The sequence below is a fragment of the Symphodus melops genome (assembly GCF_947650265.1).
Source record: "Symphodus melops genome assembly, chromosome: 22".
Classification (NCBI taxonomy): domain Eukaryota; kingdom Metazoa; phylum Chordata; class Actinopteri; order Labriformes; family Labridae; genus Symphodus; species Symphodus melops.
Genome location: NC_136712.1, coordinates 17,696,057 through 17,715,599, shown reverse-complemented (window position 1 = coordinate 17,715,599; position 19,543 = coordinate 17,696,057). Strand labels below are relative to the sequence as shown.

The 19,543-nt window shown below is 41.4% G+C and overlaps 1 protein-coding gene across 5 annotated transcripts in view; it reads left to right on the top strand.

Moving 5' to 3' along the window:
• Positions 1 to 7,583: 7,583 nt before the first annotated feature.
• The window catches only part of osbpl8 (oxysterol binding protein-like 8), a 90,986-nt gene continuing 79,026 nt past the window's right edge, over positions 7,584 to 19,543 (top strand). For all 5 annotated transcript variants that reach the window (XM_079334651.1, XM_079334647.1, XM_079334649.1 and 2 more), the window contains exon 1: positions 7,584 to 7,918. The gene's annotated coding sequence lies outside the window, so the exon portion shown is untranslated. The remainder of the gene's footprint in view (positions 7,919 to 19,543) is intronic.

The window sequence follows — 19,543 nt, the reverse complement described above, 5'->3', positions numbered from 1 at the left end:
AGGGATTGGGTTTGCGTGAGACGAATGAATGGGATATGAATTTATGTCATATATTCACATATGAATATCTTTGTCTTTTAGTGTTGTATCTCAGGAATGTGTAAATGTCTTGTAATTTCACTCTTGAATAATGCAAACTAAGTTATATGTCGTGTCGTTATTTTGGTTGGTAAAAGATTGGAAGTAAAAGCATGTGATGGAAAGTATTAAATCAATACAGAAAGTTCAACAAAAAGAAGAGGAAATGTATCAGTAAAACAAACTAGAGTGCGATGGTCTTTTTTTTTTTAGATATTCCTCAGTCCAACCACACATATATCTAATAATCAATATCTAATTGTTTTTGCTCCAAACACCAAGTCCAATTCCTTGCATGTGTAAATGTATTTGGAAATAAAGTCTCGTTCTGATTTTGGGAGGGTGTACCTTCTTCAGATCAGCCACTAGATGTCACTCATTACCCAAACATATATCCAACTCTCTGACAGACACAACTCAGATATAACCCTCCGATTAAAAAATAAATAAAATAAAATGTCACTTATATTGTGATAGTTTTTTTGCCACATTCATCCAAACTCCTATTTGAAACAGTCTGTAACAATGACTCCCTCAAGTATGCGGTTATGTGATGATTATAATCGTGCAAAGCCATTCTCCTTTATACATACAAAAAAGATGTTTTCATGAATAATGAATTTATTCAACTTTATATTTACATTATTAATCCAATGCAAGCAGTGCTGTGGATAATAAAAACCCCAAACTGCTCTGGACTGCCTTTAAGTTTAATGTAGACCGAACTGATCGAATGATTAAGATACTCTGCCCGGCCTGACTAATCAAGTGATTACCGAGCATGAAAAGGGAAAACTGTGTGATTGCGTCAAGTCAGATAGTATTTAACCAGAAGCGGGATTTTGAGTGCTTACCCTTCAAAATAAAATAATGACCAGCCAAAACTTTCAAAGACGATTCTATTATGCAGCAAATACTGTCAGGACTTTAGTGAACGTTAGAAACTATACATTAAAAAAAAAAAGATTCAAATAAAACAACATTGGAGATAACTCAATTAAAATAACCCATTGAAAAATTACTCCACAACCCAATGTTTGGTGCCAAGTGGCAACCTTCAGTCTTGAAAAATTAAGCCAATGCATAGTATGTTTTGTAAGTCTGATGAGTTACTGTTATCATGCGCGCACACACTGCAGGGGTGAATTTTGAATCTCTGGAGAAAAAGCTAATGGATTGTACATTATTTAATATCTCTGTGAATTGTTTTATTTCATTAAAGTTATCGGAAACAAATGCTGTTCCTTCTCTGCTCCACCCAGCGGTAACGTAATACTGACGTTTATATCCAAAATAAATACAGAGGCTATATTTCACTGTTATGTATTTATATATAATTATACCAGAGGTTACTAATGTAACATACATGGGACAACAAAATGCCATTGATTTAGCTATCTATTTAATATTTATGAAAGATCACGGTTAAAATGATGCATTGAGTCTGTAGAAATATACATCTCTGACCTCTGTTGATAAGCTTCATATACTGGCTCTAAAGTAGGAGCTTTGAAAGAACATTTTCCCACAGTTTTACTCAGATTTTTTTTGTGTTTTTGGGCATCTTTGAGGTAATTCCCTTCAATATGAATTCAACAAAAATGTGTCCCACCTCTTTTCTTAAGGGAAAATACTGTTGCTACAATGCCCTTTATGGCCAGAGTCTAAAATGTTTTCATATGGTTCATCCCTATGGTCCCTCAGCCTGATGTCCTTTCAAGGATTTTCCCCCAAATCAGGCGCTATATGTTCCCTACATTCCCCCAGTCTCAGTGCTGGCTCCTCTATAATGCAAACAGTGTTATAATTGCATTTTAACTGGTTGAAAAAGGAGGAAATTGGTCGACTTACACATCAAGGGTGATGCTGATAAATTACAGAAAAAATGCCATGTAAATGCCTTTATGCTGCATTCACACCAAAAACAAAAATCTCAAAGTTTGATGCAAATTCTTGCAGAAATCAGGCAAATTAGAAAACTGCCAAATCGAACGAACAAGCAGGTGGTGCAAATGAGGCAAGTAATAATCTGAGGGAACACACACTCCATTCTTAAACAGAAACATCCAACATTTAGGCTTGATTTTTTTGAATTCATACTTTTTTTGTGGTGGGAAAACACGAGGTGCAACCTGAGGCCAGACATGACAAAAAACTGAAAACATAGTACATTAGTTAATTATGTGCATAGTTGTGCAGGGAATATATGTCACCTCCTCCTACTTGCTCAGGCTGAATTCTTCTGATACTATCCTTCTGCATTCTCACATCATCTCACTCAGACTTTCTGTGGTGAAAAAAAAAAAAAAACTAGGGGGCTGGCAGGAGAAACTCTGGATAAAGTGTGAGTAAAAAATGTGGCTGTTTGTGTCCACACATACAACTCCTCCTGAGTTTAAAGCAAGTGTTGAAGCAATGTATTACAATCTCAAAATCATTATTTTTCTCAGAGTAAACCGCAGCGACATGGCAGCCATCTTGGGTCAGGCAGCTGGCCTCGCTCAGTACAATGATGTTAATGGTACTATTTAAAAGAACTATTTAAATAACCCTAACTCGCTCAATTTTCAAACGGATTGATTTGTTATAAATGTCAGACACATAGCTAAATATCCCGTTTTGGCCATGAAACACCCGTACCTTAACTGGTGGAGGACAGGGGGACTGAGGTGATGCCAGGCTCCAGCCACTTTCTCCAATTGTCTCAGCCAACATAGTAATGCAGTGTAGCTTTAGCTTAGGCGGTCCAGAGTGTGGAAGTTTTAGTGGAACACTCCTCCACCCCCTCCAGCCCCCTGGCCATCTGCTCCTGGGGGGGGATATGTTGAATTCCACTTTCTCTGGTCTGATGTGTCAGGTTCAAGTTACTCACCAGACAAAGGGGTGAATGGGGTGACTTGACAGAAGAGAGGGATTGAGGCGAGTTGCTTGGCACACAAACAATTAGCACTCGTCCCAGCATAGGTGGCCGGGGCCCCAAATCCCTACATTTGTCATGACATGTGGAGACAGACAAGAATTCGCACTCATACTGTGGACCATTAGGAGTCACCATATACCCTGAACCTGCATTTTAATAAACTTTTGAAGGGGGCTGGAATGCCTGGAGAGAAATGGAGACAATTGTGCATAGAGTTTATTCGACAACTCCGATTAATACCCACAGAACTATTGCACCAGTCAGCAAGTGATTCTGACGATTGCATTCAAAAGGCAACCACAGACTGTAAATAAGCAAATCAAACGGGACCCAATTGCAGAAACTTAAATTTATTTAACAAAAGGCAAAACAAAACTAAATCCAAAACGTCTCGAAACACGAGTGACAAAAAAAAAAACATAAGAAAAACCAAAATCCAAAAACCACAAGGAAAATCCAGGGAGAATAAAATGACAGGCTACGATGACATACAAAAGACAATGATCCAACACGAGGGTAAGAACACACAGAGACTATATAGACAGGGGTAATCAGACACAGCTGAGACTAATCAGACAGGTGAGGACAATCAGGGTAATCAAGAGAGGAGGGAAACAGAGCAGACAAGACCAGAACACTGACAACTACAAAGTAAAACCTGACACCGAAAACACAACCTAAACCAGATAATACAAAATAAAACAGGAAACACTAGACTTAAAACAGGAAATAAACTTTCAGGTAACATAGAAACACACTTAAGGCGAACAAAAACACAAGACTATGAAACATTAAAAACACACCAGGGAAACAGAACACTAAGAAAAACTAAAACAAGACGAAACACAGAGACAAACCAAACCATGACACTTAGGCTACAATACTTTGGCACTTTAGCCAATAAAGATTTTTGTTTAATTAGTCCCCCTATATATAAAAAAGATTTGATATATGATGTTAGGCGGAAGAGATGGGATATCTTATTGATATTTTTGCATTAACTGTGGAGACCACATTAGCGTTTTGCTATATTTTAGAAAATGGACGATATGAACATGTGATGTCTGACTCTTCTCTGAAACACAATGGAAGGCTACCTCTTGAATAGGTCAGAAAGAAACCTTTTCATCTGCTTTTCAACCTTTGACTTGAAATTTGATCATTTTTTGGTCATATTTGATAGTTGGCCCTCACAAGAATGTAGAAAATATTTAGTGGGGATACTGTGGACTATAGCTTTAATAGCATTGATAACGTTACTTATAATCACTGATTAGCAGTGAACTGAAGTCATTAATAGGAATACAAGATAGTTGCCAGGTATGGGCTAATTATTACAAGAGTCACAGAATATAAATATCTGGGCATTTTGATTGATGAAAAACTGACATTCAAATCCCAACTTAAAATATTCTAGGAAGACTTACTATTACTATTATTCCAATGTTCTGTAGGAGGAGAGTGGTGGTTGTGCAGAATCGGTTACAATTGAACCAGTTCACTTGCCCACTTCCATCACTGGAGCGCCTGTTGGTTTGCCAAGATAACTGGTCTCATTTATATCTGGTCAACTGAGAAGCATCTCAAACAGCTGTGTGGAGGGCCTTTAAAGTGCCTACCTTCTCTGGTCAAAACAAATACATACCATTCAGGACCAGAATCTAAACTTAGGAGGAGGACATACTGACTGCTGCTGTGTTGTCAGATGAGCACCTCAATATAACATGTTTCCTTAATGTGATGTATATGTTCCTTTCATTATTAACTGATTAGATATATTACATGTTGTTCCTTCAAAAATAAAATCTGAGGTCAGTCTTTTGAAGCCTGTGTTCAGTTTGACAAAGCCAAAGGCTGTAATATGATGTAGTTTTCAGCACCAATAAGTTTCCATTTACAGGTCGAACATTTGATGTCGGCCATTTTCTCTAAAAGCCTCGGATCTCACTTGACTTCAACTTTTCCAATCTCGCCTTGTCTATCCTTCTTCTCTGTGATTGATTTTCTCCTACTTTCATGTCATCACTCTCTTCAGCGCTCCCTCCACCTCTACCTCTTCACTGCTCACTCTCCATCTCTTTCTTCTATTTTTGGTCCCACAAGTGTCAATTATTCATTTCTTTGCATGGACTTTTTAGCTCTGGGGTTATCAACAGGGTCATCACATTACACCTGAGCATCCACCTGTGACACATGCAGTGCCCCACGAGGACCGAGCCAACACACAAACACACACAGCAATAACACACTCAAATGGGGAGGTGCTGTGAGCTCTGAGAGACACATGGGAAAGCAGGCAAGTGTGACAGTCACGTTTTTTACCACATGGTTAAAAGTGAAAAACACAAGAGACCCATAATCAATCTTTAATGGCACTTTAGCAGCATTCAAGCAAAAGTGATAGTTGCAAGCAAAAACTGCCTGTTCATATATATCTATGCATGAGACGTCCTTTCCTCGACAGCGTCACATGACGCGACATCAGCTGATCACGTCCAGCTGTCAGTCAGCCTAACAGCTGTTTGTTTATGTCTTCACAAACACACAGTGAATTATTTCTAATCAGACACACACAGTTACAGTTACAGTGTTTAGTCTCTTTACCTGATAGCAAACACCTGAAGAACAACCTGCAGTCTGCTTCAAACAGAAAGGACTACTGACTAAAAGATTTCAGTTTGTCAGGAAAACTGAAAATGATTCATTAGGATCTAAACGATGAAGCTTTCTGAAGATAAATAAGTGTAAATGTGAAACGTGTTTGTGACTGACAGACTTCCTCTTCATCAAACTGTCTTCCTCATCATCATCAGACATTCAAACAGTCTGATGGATGATTCACAGGCCGACTCTTTACAAACTGACAGATGTTTATAATCTGTTTAGCGTCGTGTTAATGTCCTTCTTCTCTCCGGTATTAAACTCTGCTCATGTTGAGAAGTTTCACTGAAGTCTGATCCGCTGTAGCGTCCAATCAATGAGTGATATTCAATCATTCGACCAACAAGATTAAGAACTATCCAGCGATAACACTATTTAAGTGCTAATACTGGTAATAATAATAAAGTTTCAGCTGCACATCTGATATACTGTGAGCTGGATCCTTGCCGTGCAAACAGGCGGTAAGAAACAACAACAACAACAACAACAACAACAACAACAACAGAGCCGAGAAGAACGACAGAGCTCTGCACGTTTGGAGACATTGTTTGCTTCTGGCGCCACCTAGCGGGAGGATGACTTTCTAAAATAAATCATCAGAATCCGCTTTATTGGCCAGGTACTTTTTGTGTGCACACACGCAAGGGATTTGACTCCTGTTGACTTGGCTCTTGATGTAGACATTTGAAACGAGGTATTTATCCATATTAAACTAAACAAATTAAAATATATTAAGAGAGCCGGCATGAGACAACATTGCAGTGGTATGTAGTGCTGAAGTAACATTTTAAAGTGCTTACGTTAAAATGGTGTGAACTGACCATTTTGACATCTTTTCACTTTAATTCAATTCAGGCTTTTATGGTGGTGATAGTGATAAAGATGATTAATTATATCGTTTATGGGGTTTTGTGTTGTTGGGTGCTCTTTCCTAGTCACAGCTGCTCACATGCTGCTGTTACATTGAGCTGTTACATACACACATTTAGGGTTAGTGTATTATTAAAGGTCTACTTCACCCATTTGCATGAAGCTTTGTATCATTATAAACATGGTAGTGTTGAATGGTCTTCAATACAGCCCTCATTTTGCCCTGAGACGTGAAAAAAAATGTTTTTCCTTTGCCTGAAAGTTTTCTTTACTTGACGCAGAAATCGTCATATTGCTGGTAGACAATGCCATGCAAAACATCAATCAGACAATCAGAAGTAACTAATCCCATCCAAACACTTTCATATGCTGCTGACGAAGCAGAAGGAGCAGCTAAGTGTGACTTCATGACCTATCATGACCTTCTGATCATGGATATTATAAACACAGCCTGAGTCACTGTTGTCATTTGAAAATGAGGGTGCAACACATCCTTTTGCACAATCAGAGAGCCGGACCAGCCTAGAGAAAGATCATACAGCAGTGTTTCAGTGTTCAGGTACTTTTTGAATATGTGAGTTGTATCAATGCCTGTATCTTACAGTTTGAAGTAAGAATTTTTGAGGAAGAAATCCTAGGAAATAAATTGGGCTAACTTGGTATACCCTTTGAAGATTGAACAATAAGTGGGTATACTCCGTATGAGAACCACTGCCACAACAACTTCATGAAAATTACAAGGACATTATAAAGACAACATATATTTATATTCAGGGTGGTTGTCGCCTAAATGTTAGTGCGCACACCCCGGAGGCTTCAAGCGATCGGTGCAGATTCAAATCTGACCTGTCCCAGCATCTCATGACTCACTCACTATCTCTCGCTGGTTTCCAATTTTATCCACGGTCCTACCTCCAAAATAAATCTATAAAAATAAATTAAAATTCACGTGTTTTTCTTACACCGTGTTGTGTGAAGAGAAATTCATCCTTTTATTACCTTCTCAAAATAATGTTGTAGTTTAGCTTTTACTTTGAAAAGGTAGAAACGGAAATATTTGTAACTCGGTTGACTTGACGCACGCTAACTCAAACCACTGACAGAGCAGAGCAGGCTACTGGCTAACAAGTTGACTGAATGTCGGCGGGTTACAGTCTGCAATGAGTGTACCAGCCATGTGAAGTTCACATTTAATGGTGAAAACTTTATTATCGGACCAACATGACTCCGCGGGGCTGAGGAGGAGGAGGAGCCGAGATATAAACATTAAAACGTCGTCAGCTAGCAGTTAGCAGACACACAAACGTTCCCCGAGGAGGAGGACAGACTGACTCTTCCCTTCCGTGAGAGAGAAACACAACCAACCGGGAGACCCGCAGCGAGACAAGGGTGAGTACCAAGCAAACACGACAACATTAACACCCACTGTTCATGAGGAAAAGGCAGCTATCTTATTGCTAATGTGTGTGCGCGCGTGTGTGCGTGTGTGTGTGCGCGTGTGCGCGCGCGCGTGTGTGTGGAGTTGACAGCCGTGACTCTGCAGTGTTATGTAATAAAGCAGTGCTCTGCTTCCAGCTTTCTTCCAGCAGCTTCTCCATCACGTCCTTGCATCTGTCCCCGGTTTAATCCCGGTGTTTGTTTACATTTCGAGGAATAGTCCGGATTTATTCACGACGCTGTGACGTCACACGTGTTGGAATCATGCACGCGGAAGGACGCTGTGTGGTTTGCAGGAAACTGTTAAAAAATATAAATAAATAAATAAATAAGCAGATGCTTCATTTTAATTTCCTGTAGTGAAAAGGCTCATTTGACCTCTATGATTATTTTAGTTTTTTGCCTTCATAGTTCACTGACATGTTCTCTACTGTTAAAGCTAAGGGGGATTTGTTCTAATGACAGAGTAGACGATATTAATTAGGTGTTTTGGAGATGAGAGAAAATGACAAAAAGAACAAACATTAAGAACACAAACGTCTGTATATATGCAACATGAACTTCTAACAGCACAGAACACACACATCTCTTCATTTGCTCTTTTTGCACACACTCTTTCTTTCGCACATATACCCATATAACATCTTTAAAGCTATTGCACTGATTCTTTTTAATGCACTCCTATTATTCGATTACACTTCCCTATACCATTGATTTTATTGCATTGTCCCTTTATGAATCTCTCTCTCTCTCTCTCTCTCTCTCTCTCTCTCTCTCTCTCTCTCTCTCACACACACACACACACACACACACACACACACACACACACACACACACACACATACACACACACACACTATCTTGCACTGTTTGATAATTTAATGCAGGTAGGAATGATCTGATGAATATTTTGAACTGAAATCATAGTGTCACTTAAAATTAAATCGAGTCATTTGAGTTTTATAGTACAAAATAAACAACAAACAGTTTTTCCGCAGTGTTTACATTTAACTTCTTTTTGTTCAGCGTCGTCCTCTCTAAAGACATAATGTGTCCAAGCAACGGACGTTGCTTCCATGTCGTTGATCGGACGTGTCGTCGCGTGAATCTGCCGTGAAAATAATCGACACGGGCAAGATAACGTTGGTTTTGATTAATTTTGCAGCCTTAGTTAGGCTCTGTCCTTCAATCAGATCATTCTTTATTTGTACAGCTCCCGTTCATAACACTTACACAAAGACAGCAGGTGTTATCTGTTCCTCGTTGTTTAATTATTCACAAAAACCCAACATGAATCCGTCGTGATCACAGCACTAAGCAACATTCAACTATCAGTTCCTCTGGGATCGATCATCTTGAAGTCATATGAACAGAGTGCACGCCTTGTTTTCTATCAGACTCTCAGACTGAACCAGCTTTAAAATGAAGAGTGTATTATTAACAGATCCATCTGTTGTTCCTTCCATACTGAGAGAAGACCCCCTGTGGAGAGTTGTCGTCATGTCTCCTCTGAGCTCACGTAGTGAACATTACATTTTTTAAAAACATCGGCCGCAGAGGATCGCAGGAATCTGCCGATGTTTGTTTCAGGTTAGTGAATGTGTTTGTGCTGGAGAGCTGGTGAGGTCATCAATGGTGGATGTTAGCCTGCTAGCTTAGCCGTGTTCAGCTCACACACACATTTATCTTTTAGCAGAATCAGCTGTGTGTGTGTGTGTGTGTGTGTGTGTGTGTGTGTGTGTGTGTGTGTGTGTGTGTGTGTGTGTGTGTGTGTGTGTGTGTGTGTGTGTGTGTGTGTGTGTGTGTGTGTGTGTGTGTGTGTGACCACGGCACTCTCTCAGAGCGTGCGTATAGTGTTTGTTTGTCGTCGTGTCTGCTAACACTGTGCTGTCCACAGCAAGGTGCTGATGTCACTGCTCCAGCCGGCCAATCCTGAACGAGATGAGCGGGACTTTTTGCGTCGGCAACAGATGCTTGTCAGCTGATTATCACAGAGAAAGTGAATTTGTAGGAACAGATGGCCTGTGTGCTGATCTTCATCATCAAACACTGACATGTGATGGGCATTGTTTTTGGAAACATTCAGCAGGTTATTTGACCCCTAAGAGGAAAATCTTCATCTTATAGGCATATAGATTTAGTCATGACTATATCATATGATTAAAGTCATGACTCGTGACAAAATCAGATCGGGACACAGTCCCAGCCCTATTAGATATACTCCACAATACATCACTGCCACAGCAATTCAAAAAGCACCTTTCTACACATCCCCAACACACTCGTGGGACTGCTGTATCTGAAGTAGAATAAACTACAGATGAGTGCGGCCTGCATTGTTTCTACATAGACAAAGTCATCGGCATGTTCTTTATTTATTAAGCCATACTTAACGTTATGCTCCTCCTGCATGTGACTGGAGCTGCAGTGCTGCAGAGCGCTTTCTTGTTGTCTGTGTCTGAGAAGGAGTCTCAGGTGCTCCTGCCACGTGGACTCTCCTGCAGGACGGTTTGTGTTTGTGGAGAGCTGGTCTCTTTGAATCTGTGTGAAAGTAGACCGAAGGTGTTGGAGGAAGAAGCGTCAGGTTGTTGGAAGCTTTGACAAATGACTGCTCGGCTTTGTGACTCGCTCTCGTAAAGGAGATTCTTGGTCTCTATGAGGTTCTTTTTTCAGGTTAAAGAGACTATATTTATTTATTTATTTATTTATATATATATATATATATATATATGTGTGTGTATGGGAAGAACTAAACAAGGAATCTTGCTTTCGTCTAATCTGACTGCATCAACATGGTGTGAAAACGTTAGACAAATGTATCTACTGATTGAGAAAGCCTCACTTGTTTCCCTTCATGAGTTAATGAGTGAAGTTTGTTGAGAAGGCTCACATCTCTGAAGTCTTCTGAATTGCGATTAATTGCGCAGCGTGTTTCCTGAATATATCACAGCTTTGTCTAAACTGTACCCTCTTCTGTAACATCCTTATACAGAAGGTCCTGCTGCAGGGCTGCATGTCTGCAGCCTCCTCCGTCCTGGTGCTCTGTTACCACTTTCACCAGTTGGGAGCCCCGAGCAGAAACAGGAGATGGCCCGGCACTAAGAACTTTTCCTAATTGTGTCAGACAGCTGATGCGTCCGGCACATTCAGCCTGTAATCAGATAGCTGATATCGGCCTGTCGAGGTTATCCATGTGAGCTTTCATGTAGCTTTCTCCTTTCCTGCTTTTTGAATGAGATTTTTGTTGTTCTTCTTGATTGTTAGCAAGATTTTACTGGATTTTGCTTTTTCCTGTTATCTTTCAGAAGGAGGAGAAGCAGCCATGAAATTCCTTTTAAAAAAACAAACAAAAAAAAAACACACCAAAACCTAATACTGATATGAAATCGGATCCGTTCCATCTATTCATAAATCCTGAAGCCCCTCATCCCTCCCTCTTTGTGATCTAAGGTTATAGACAAGCTGCCTCGCTGCTGAACTGGGGGAGAGATATGTAGGGGATGGGAGGAGAGCTGGTCTGCAGTGGTGAGGGGGGAGGAAGGGATGGTGTGGGGGGAGGGGGCAGGTCAAACCTGTTGGATAAAGTGCCATGTCTTAGCTTGGTGGCCTGTGGTGATTTTCACACCATCAGACCTCCTGTAGCCGCCTCCTTCAAGCTCGGTCTCCCGTCTCAGCTCACGCCGTGCTGCCTTGTCTCTGCTCCTGAAGGCAGCCTTCTTCTTCTTCTTCTTCTTGAGGAAGGTTTTCACTTCACGTGTCCCCCATGGCTGGTTGATGGGAGGGCAGCAGATCTAGGGGCGACTACGTCTGTGCAGACAGTGTGTCAGCCCCTTTATGTCCTCGCCATGTGGGCTCTGTCGTACACTTTGAAGCAGTCTCAGGGGGCATCGTCCCCTTCAGGAGACCATCTTTGAAAGGAGCCAGAGGGCTGTACTGTGGCTGCACTGTTATAACGATTACACTATTACCAGAGTTAGAAGAATTCATCTGACTGGTAATTGACCACAGGTGACGAATTCTTTGTACTTGTGTTCTACCACTTGCTGACTGTATTTCCATGTTTTCCATCGTCTCCTCATTTGCATATCAATCGCAGACTTTCCGTGCCAAACTTTTGTTGAGGGGAGGCGCGCAATCCAAGGTCACAGGATCGTCCAGCTAATTTGCCAACCAAATGTAGTTTCCATTCTGCCCTTTTTGAGCCATAGCTGTGTTGGACACACATCGCTCTAAATTTGAATGAAGAACAGCATGGGAGCCCCAGCATTGAATAAATACCTGAAAGGTAAACAACACAGGAGCTAATTTTGTTTGCGTTGTTTGCACAGTCGTGAAATGGAAATATCCAAAAGGAAACGATGATATGTTGTCCGACAGTTCTGAGGCAGAACAAATAAAATGCATATATTTATTCTGTGAAATATCCTTCTATGTGCCGTAACTACTTATATATTAACCTATATGGATTTGTTTTGTGCCATTTAGCAAAAATATTTCCTGCTAAAACATCAGAAGTTTTTGGTGTTTTATCATCACAATCCACAGCAATGTTGATACACCAGCTTATATGTATATTAATGTGACAGTTATATATTTTGAGAAGCTGCATTTTTGCTGCTTGAAAAATTATTAAAGCCATTTAAAATAGATGCACACTAGTTTTGTGTTGGACAGCGAATGAGTTAAGCCTTTATGTTCATGCCACAAGTTGTCAACAAAAGAGCGGAGAATAACATTCTTACAAACAGATGACGTAATACGGCTGTTTAAATGCATTCACCGAGATCGTAGACAGTCAATGCTCTGATTGGCTCCCTGGAGAGTATCCTGTTGCGTTCTCATATCGGCCCACTCAGACTTGCTGCAGAAGAAAAAATACACATGGTGTCCCAGGAGAACGGCTGTGTGAGATCAGAGTGAATTCATGTGTCAGTTTGCATTCACACATACAGTGCAGCTCCTCCAGGAAATATCAGCAGTTTTATCAGGAGTTTTCTGCAAGTGTGAAAGCCCCATTACTGATGGTAGCTCCAGTCCTGTCTAAATCTGTGGAGTGGAAAGTTCCTACATCGATGCAGAAGTGACTCATGTGACGTCCACTCTTCATGGTGTATCTAATTATGTCACTCAGGGCTTCAATGACACACTAAAAAACGGACACTAACAATATAAAGCTCCAGCTTGATGAACTTCTCGTCGGCAGAGAAATCTGTTTCATCTGCAATTTCTATTTCTTCTATTTCTGCTGGAAATCCTCCCTGGAGCACTCCGGCCAAAATTGGGGTTTGAAGGAACACGTACCTTGAGAGTTACAGTTATGTTAATCAGGCTGATTAATTATGCCGAGTGCAAGGCTGCATAATGCAAGAGGAGAGACTCTTTGGATAGCAGCCATTTTAAGATAATATATTCCTGCATCATAAATAAGTCTGCCCAACAATATATTCAGTTGTTAGATGATTCTTGGAGTTCTAACTGTGGACACATTAACAGTGTCGTTGTGTGTCCTTGTGTGTCACCTGCAGTTTAATGTGTGTTTGCACATGTATGAGGAAGCATACTGTGGGTTAACTAATGCGTAGGACAGAATGTGCCGAGCAGGTTTACCTCATACATCCTTTCTCACACTCTCCTGTGTGTGGTTTCCCTCTGACATTTTACATGTTTCAGTCTATCTTCAGGGGCTTTTGGTAGCAAAGGCACAGACACAAGGAGAGGTTGCTCCAGTTTGATTTAGCCAAATGCAATCAATAGAGGAAGCAGGTTGCAGGAACACCAAATACTAAATATGAGCACCCAAAAAAACAGAGTTCTTACCAGAATAATAAAATCCACATGTTGTCAGTCTTAAAGAAAGGATTTCCATGATTAAGAGTCGTGTTGTGATGGGACGTGTCTTGTTGTCGTGGATACACAGGATGTGACAGTACCTCAAAGACAGCTGCATAAGGAAGCTGCCATACCATATGCTGCTGTAAAAAAAAAAAAATGTCTTCATTAAACATAAATGGTCAGTAAACACATTTTCTGGTCTGTTCGTCTTGACTACGGTTAACCCTGAGTTTGTTTTCATCAAGGGTAAGAGAATCACTCCCATGATTCCCCTCCAGCCTCGACCTCATCTTTTGTTATTGTTCGATTGAGAGCAAACTGTGGCTTTTAAGCGTCACACTTTTCATAAATGTCGATTATTAAAAATAACAGAGATAGTATTGTTTTTTAAAACAAGGTATCGTCAAGTATCAGAAACAGTCTGACGACCGTTTTATTTTTACATGAAGGTTTAAGCATCGTCACAACATGCACACCTGCTGAAGTAATGAAACGTTAACTGAGCTCAGCTTGATTATAAATAAGAGTAGAGACAGAAGAGAGCTTGTGCACCTTTCTGAACTGTTGGCAAATACAGCTAAAAGCTTTTAGCAGTAAAGAACTAACAGCCCTGAAACACACTTCAGCCCCATTATGATGTAATAAAACAGCCCCCTCACTCCCAGTGCCACACTGAGCAAATATTCACCTGTCACTCTCCTCTCTCTGCCTGCAGACTGTGACACTATTAGAAGCTCTAACACATTCGGAGGCCAGTGCATCAGCGCTGTGTAATCTCCCCTTGTAGGACACTCAGGCCGCTGGCTGTGGTTTGGCTGATTGGTTTGCCCCGACAAATCCCAGATGCGCTCCAAGTGAGAGAGCGGCTCCTCGACTCTCAGCAGTGTGGATTCATCCAGCAGCACACAAATCAAGTTAAGCTTTGTCAGGTTATGCTTTATTATCGTACATGAAAGGTTAGCCGAGGCTCAACCAATGAACGCTGCGGTTTTTATTACAATGAAACCATGTTATCGTGTACCTTTCGTTTTATTGCCTCAGCCCTCATTATTTCGAGGAGCCCAGCTCACCCTCGGCTCTCGTACATCAAACAAACCAAGTAAACATTTAATTTGCAGCTGTGTGCGTTGATGAAAGGCTTTAGTTTAGCGTGCTTCCTTGTGTCAGCCTCGCACCACGTCTGAGCAGGATTTGTTCTCTGATAAAGGAGTGTGGGTGTGTCTACGAGTTCATTACCTTCAGTGTCAGCCGTCCATGGGCCCCTGGAGGAGACTTCAAAAACCTTATTACTGCTCCAAAGAACTCCATCTTCCTCCCACATGACAAAGATATCTGCTGTGTCTAAAGCTTCACACGAGGCGCTACATCACAAAACAGAAGAAGCGCTTTTAGCTTCGAGTCCCGTGCACCTTCTGATTCATGATAGTCTTCACTCAATCTGGCATCAAAGTGAGACTTAAATCATGTCACACGTGTCTCCATAAATCTGAACACCCCCCTCCTAACGCTGAACGTGGCGCCCTCAATGACTCCTGCCAAGGGAACATTTGATGTGATTGATAAATCGATCACCTCCTGAGCAGCAGCTGACATCTTTGACACATTTGTTGTCTTGTTCAACTGGTTTTTTAAGATGGCAAATTGAAGAGTCGTGGAAGCAATTGAACGACTTGTATTCCCTCATCAGAGCTGACACCAAGACCACATTTTAAAATAACTATTTAACCTGTAGCCCACTCTGATACTGATGCTTCGATGTTTCCAAAATGTTGGACACGTCGCTGGAACGTCTCTGGGAAACTACGTCGCTGCTCTTTCTCAGAAACCGTGAAAGACTCGCCGACTCTGTCGACCTCTTTGTTCTTAGTTTGTCCAACGAGGGGAATTCTGAGTCAGCGTAACGATATATTATAGGGATGAGTGAAACAATCAATTCAACAACGCTTTGGGATATTTCTTTTTTTCAACATGGACGGTGGAGTCAGTCATTCGTCGGGCTCACGAGGTCGTTGAATTAGCCTGACAGAGTAGCAGCTTGACCTGCAGCGCCCTTACAGCGTTCTGTGCGTCGATAGACATGAAGAGACATGGATGGAAGTTATGTCTTTTTTTTTTTTTCTGTGTTTTTTGGTCTTAATCATCTTTAATTTAATTTGAACAACAACAGAGGAAACACAGGGTTTCTTCAGCCCAGGTAAATTATTATCTCAAATAATCAGAATGATCAAAGTGTGTCGTGATCAATAAATAAATATTTTCCTGATCATATACTTCTTTAAATCATTTTATCCAGTCAAACTTTGCTGGTTAACCTGTTTGATACTAAGTGGCGTGTTCACTCCTACGACACTCACAGAGTGATCGAAGTTCAAGAATTACAAACCTGCTCTGCAAAATCAAATGACACAATTGTGCGAGCAGGGTTTGGTTTGTACTTGCCTTTGTATTAATAGAAACATTGTGATTATTCTTTAAACCGTGAAAAGGAATCAAATATGTGTGAAGTCTTTGTTGGATTTAGTCAAAACCTTGACAAATTGAAATGTGTGCCGTACTTCTTTGCACTGGTTGAGACCTGCATACAGTCTGTCATTCCAGCCGCCTGACCTGCAGAGAGTCCATCCCTAAGAAAGCATTGTGTCTGAGCTCATGAGCTGAGTCAGGCGAGCTGAGCCTGTAGGTGTTGTCTTATGACCACGCCTCGGATTGTCCTGAAGGCATTACAGCTGTGAAACACAAGAGACATGCGGGATCAAACGCTGGAAGGAGCTGAAGATAAAACTACAGAGCCATGTTTCTGAGAGAGACCTTGTTCTTCGAGAACAATGAAGAGAAAGAGAACTTTAGTTTGCCTTTTCTTTTCATCTGTTTCTCTGCTATTGTACCTCAGGCCAAACATTGTACTGTGGTTTTTTTTTTTAATGTAGACGTGGTCGAGACGAAGGTTATAAACCGAGACCAACAATGATCTCAGAGGAAGGGAATCGTTCTATCAACATTTTTACTTTTGTGCCTCTCAGGGATCGTACTCAGTTTATGTCATCATTGAGAACATTTAACTGTTTGCAATCCAACTTTACGTCTGCTCATGGACTCCATCCTCTACATCAGGGTTTCTTAACCATGGGGCCGCGGCCCTTCGATGGGCCGCGAGCGCCACCTGCAGGGCCGCGAGGGGATAATATGTTTGCATCTGTGGGCCGTAAGGGCCGTGATCGTTGGCCTGCAGTATACTCTCCGACCACCAGAGGCAGTATCATCAGTTAGAAGTAGTGGAACTTTACAACGCGACACGCGCGACACTCGGCAGTACAACCACTTCCTCCACAACATCCTGTTTAGCGACTAGTTCTCCCAAGTCTTACCTAAATGCTGCATATGGTCGCCCTGTGCTCGGGTAAAGGTTGAACTATTTGCCGCAAGTATTCGTTGCTCTTTCGGCGGCGACATACACGATGTCTCATATCAAGGTTCTGTTTTAAAAGACGATACAACGCCAATAGCTGCTGAAGCACATAGCCGCCGCCATTGTTGTTTGTTCTCGACTACTGCGCATGTCTTTCGTCTTACTGTCACAGCGTCTCTGTGTAAACGGGGCCTGAATCTGAATGGAAACGTAATGGAGAGGTTCTTAAAACAAAAAAATAATGACGGCAACGGGGGCAGCACTACACAAAACAGAATGCTCATTTTAATTTCAACAAATCGCTTTTGTTGCTAAGTTTATATTGTGTTACTTATCTAACAAACATGCACTAAAACATGGTTTTATATGAGCAAAATTAATTAAATGATCTTAACTTGTGCAAGGTTTTATGCATAATTAGCCCATGTATAGGTTGATATATTGATTAAAAAACAAAAATGAAGAACAGTGTTCATTATTACAACATAGTGACACAAATAGCTATTAAATAAAAATGGCCGCAAAAGTTAAATCAGAACCATTCACTCGATTGGGCCCCAGACTACCTTGCCCTGAAAATGTTGGGCCCCAAGGTCAAAAAGGTTAAGAAACCCTGCTCTACATGGTTCCATCCTCTTTATGGTTCCATCCTCTACATGGTTCCATCCTCTACATGGTTCCATCTTCTAGCCATCCTTGGCGTTGTTGTGAAGTTGATGGTCTTAACAAGGGCTGAACACATTAGCGCCCTCTCTAGTCAATTCGCATGTTTACACTTTTCCTCTGCACGCGGCGCTCTCTCCGTCTCTGGCGTTTGCCAGCAGCACCGCAGTGCTCCGTTTATGTCCAAGCACCTCAGAGCAGGAAATCAAACGAGGGAACGCATAGAGCATCCTGTGGATTTCAAAATAAAACAAAATACAAAGACTCACGATCATATATCTGATCACTTCATCAACATCGTGTCAAAACAGGCCCCAAACCAACAACAAATCCACCTCGGAAAGACAAAGTAACTCATCTCTCGTCTTCACTCAATGGAGATGAAACGCTGCACACATGGATCACATGGAAACGGCCCGTAATGGTGATGCAGCCTCAAGTGGACACTTGAGGAACTACAGTTTTTTGCACTTCGATTTTGGCGTAATTTTTTAAAGCTAGACGTTGCTGCATAGACTTAAAGTGGAGCAGCCTGCTTTCACCAGCTGCCTTTTTCACCCAGTAAATCCACTTCCCGTGTCCTCCATCTCTACATACAGGCTCTCCAAGTCACGTCCTCAGAAAGGGATCATTTGGGCCAATCATAATGGAGACAGCTGTACAACGAGATGACCTTTTAGCTCTCGTTAAATAAAGGTCTCAAATATTCCCGTGTTCCTCGCGCTCATATTGCACAGGTCAGTGCTGGGGTTTCGCAATATTACTTTTTTTTTTTTCCCCACAAAAGGCTGGGAAAGCAAATCAAAGAAGAGGTCAACACAGAGATTAATTAAACCAATTGTTTCTCAGACCGTCCTCAAGAAAGTCTCCAACTCTTTGCAGATGTGTCGTTGGGGATATATTTGACTTTTATCTCTGTTATTTCCCATTTGTGGCGTCCTTATCACCGTTTTATTGTCTCGTCAAAATTCCTTTGGTCTTATCGGTGTGAGATAAGCTATCTTCGCCGGGCCATCTCTCCACCTTCTGTTCAGGTTGGGCAGGCTTTATTGAGTCAAGATTTGGGCTGATAATTGCTGTGACTTGTTGAGAAGAACAGAAATGTTTTTCACTGAGGTGTTGTTGGTGAATGAAGCCTTTTGTTGTGCTCTGCCCTCCGTCTGGATTTAAACTCTGAGTGTGTCCCACTTACTGCGAGCTGACTCCACATCGCACGCTTTTGTTCTTCGTCTCCGTCTTCTTTCCCGTTAATCCCCTCGAAAATGACTTTTCATTGCAATTGCATAATCTCCTCACATGGCCAGACTTCTTCTCCGTCCAGCAAGGTCAGACGAGCTCCTTAAAACGCTCTTCCTAAAAGCTTTGTTAGGTCTAAGAAACCACTGCGAGGGATCTGTCGTTAGCCACAGGCGGAATAGAAACCTGAACACCTGAGTGAAGCCTGTGAATATGAAGCACTGCTCAGTCTGACGTGATGCATGCTGGTCCGTGAGAACTCTCAGTCTTCCTCGTTGAAAGGCTTTTATTTTGATCCACTTGTTTTCATCATGATAGAAGGAGATTTTCCAAACGCTCACGTTTTGACGATTGTGACGAACCTGCGCATCTGATCAACCCCAACAACTGATCTGATTAAAAGTGGGACAGAAAAAAAAACAGTTGCAGCAAACATCTCA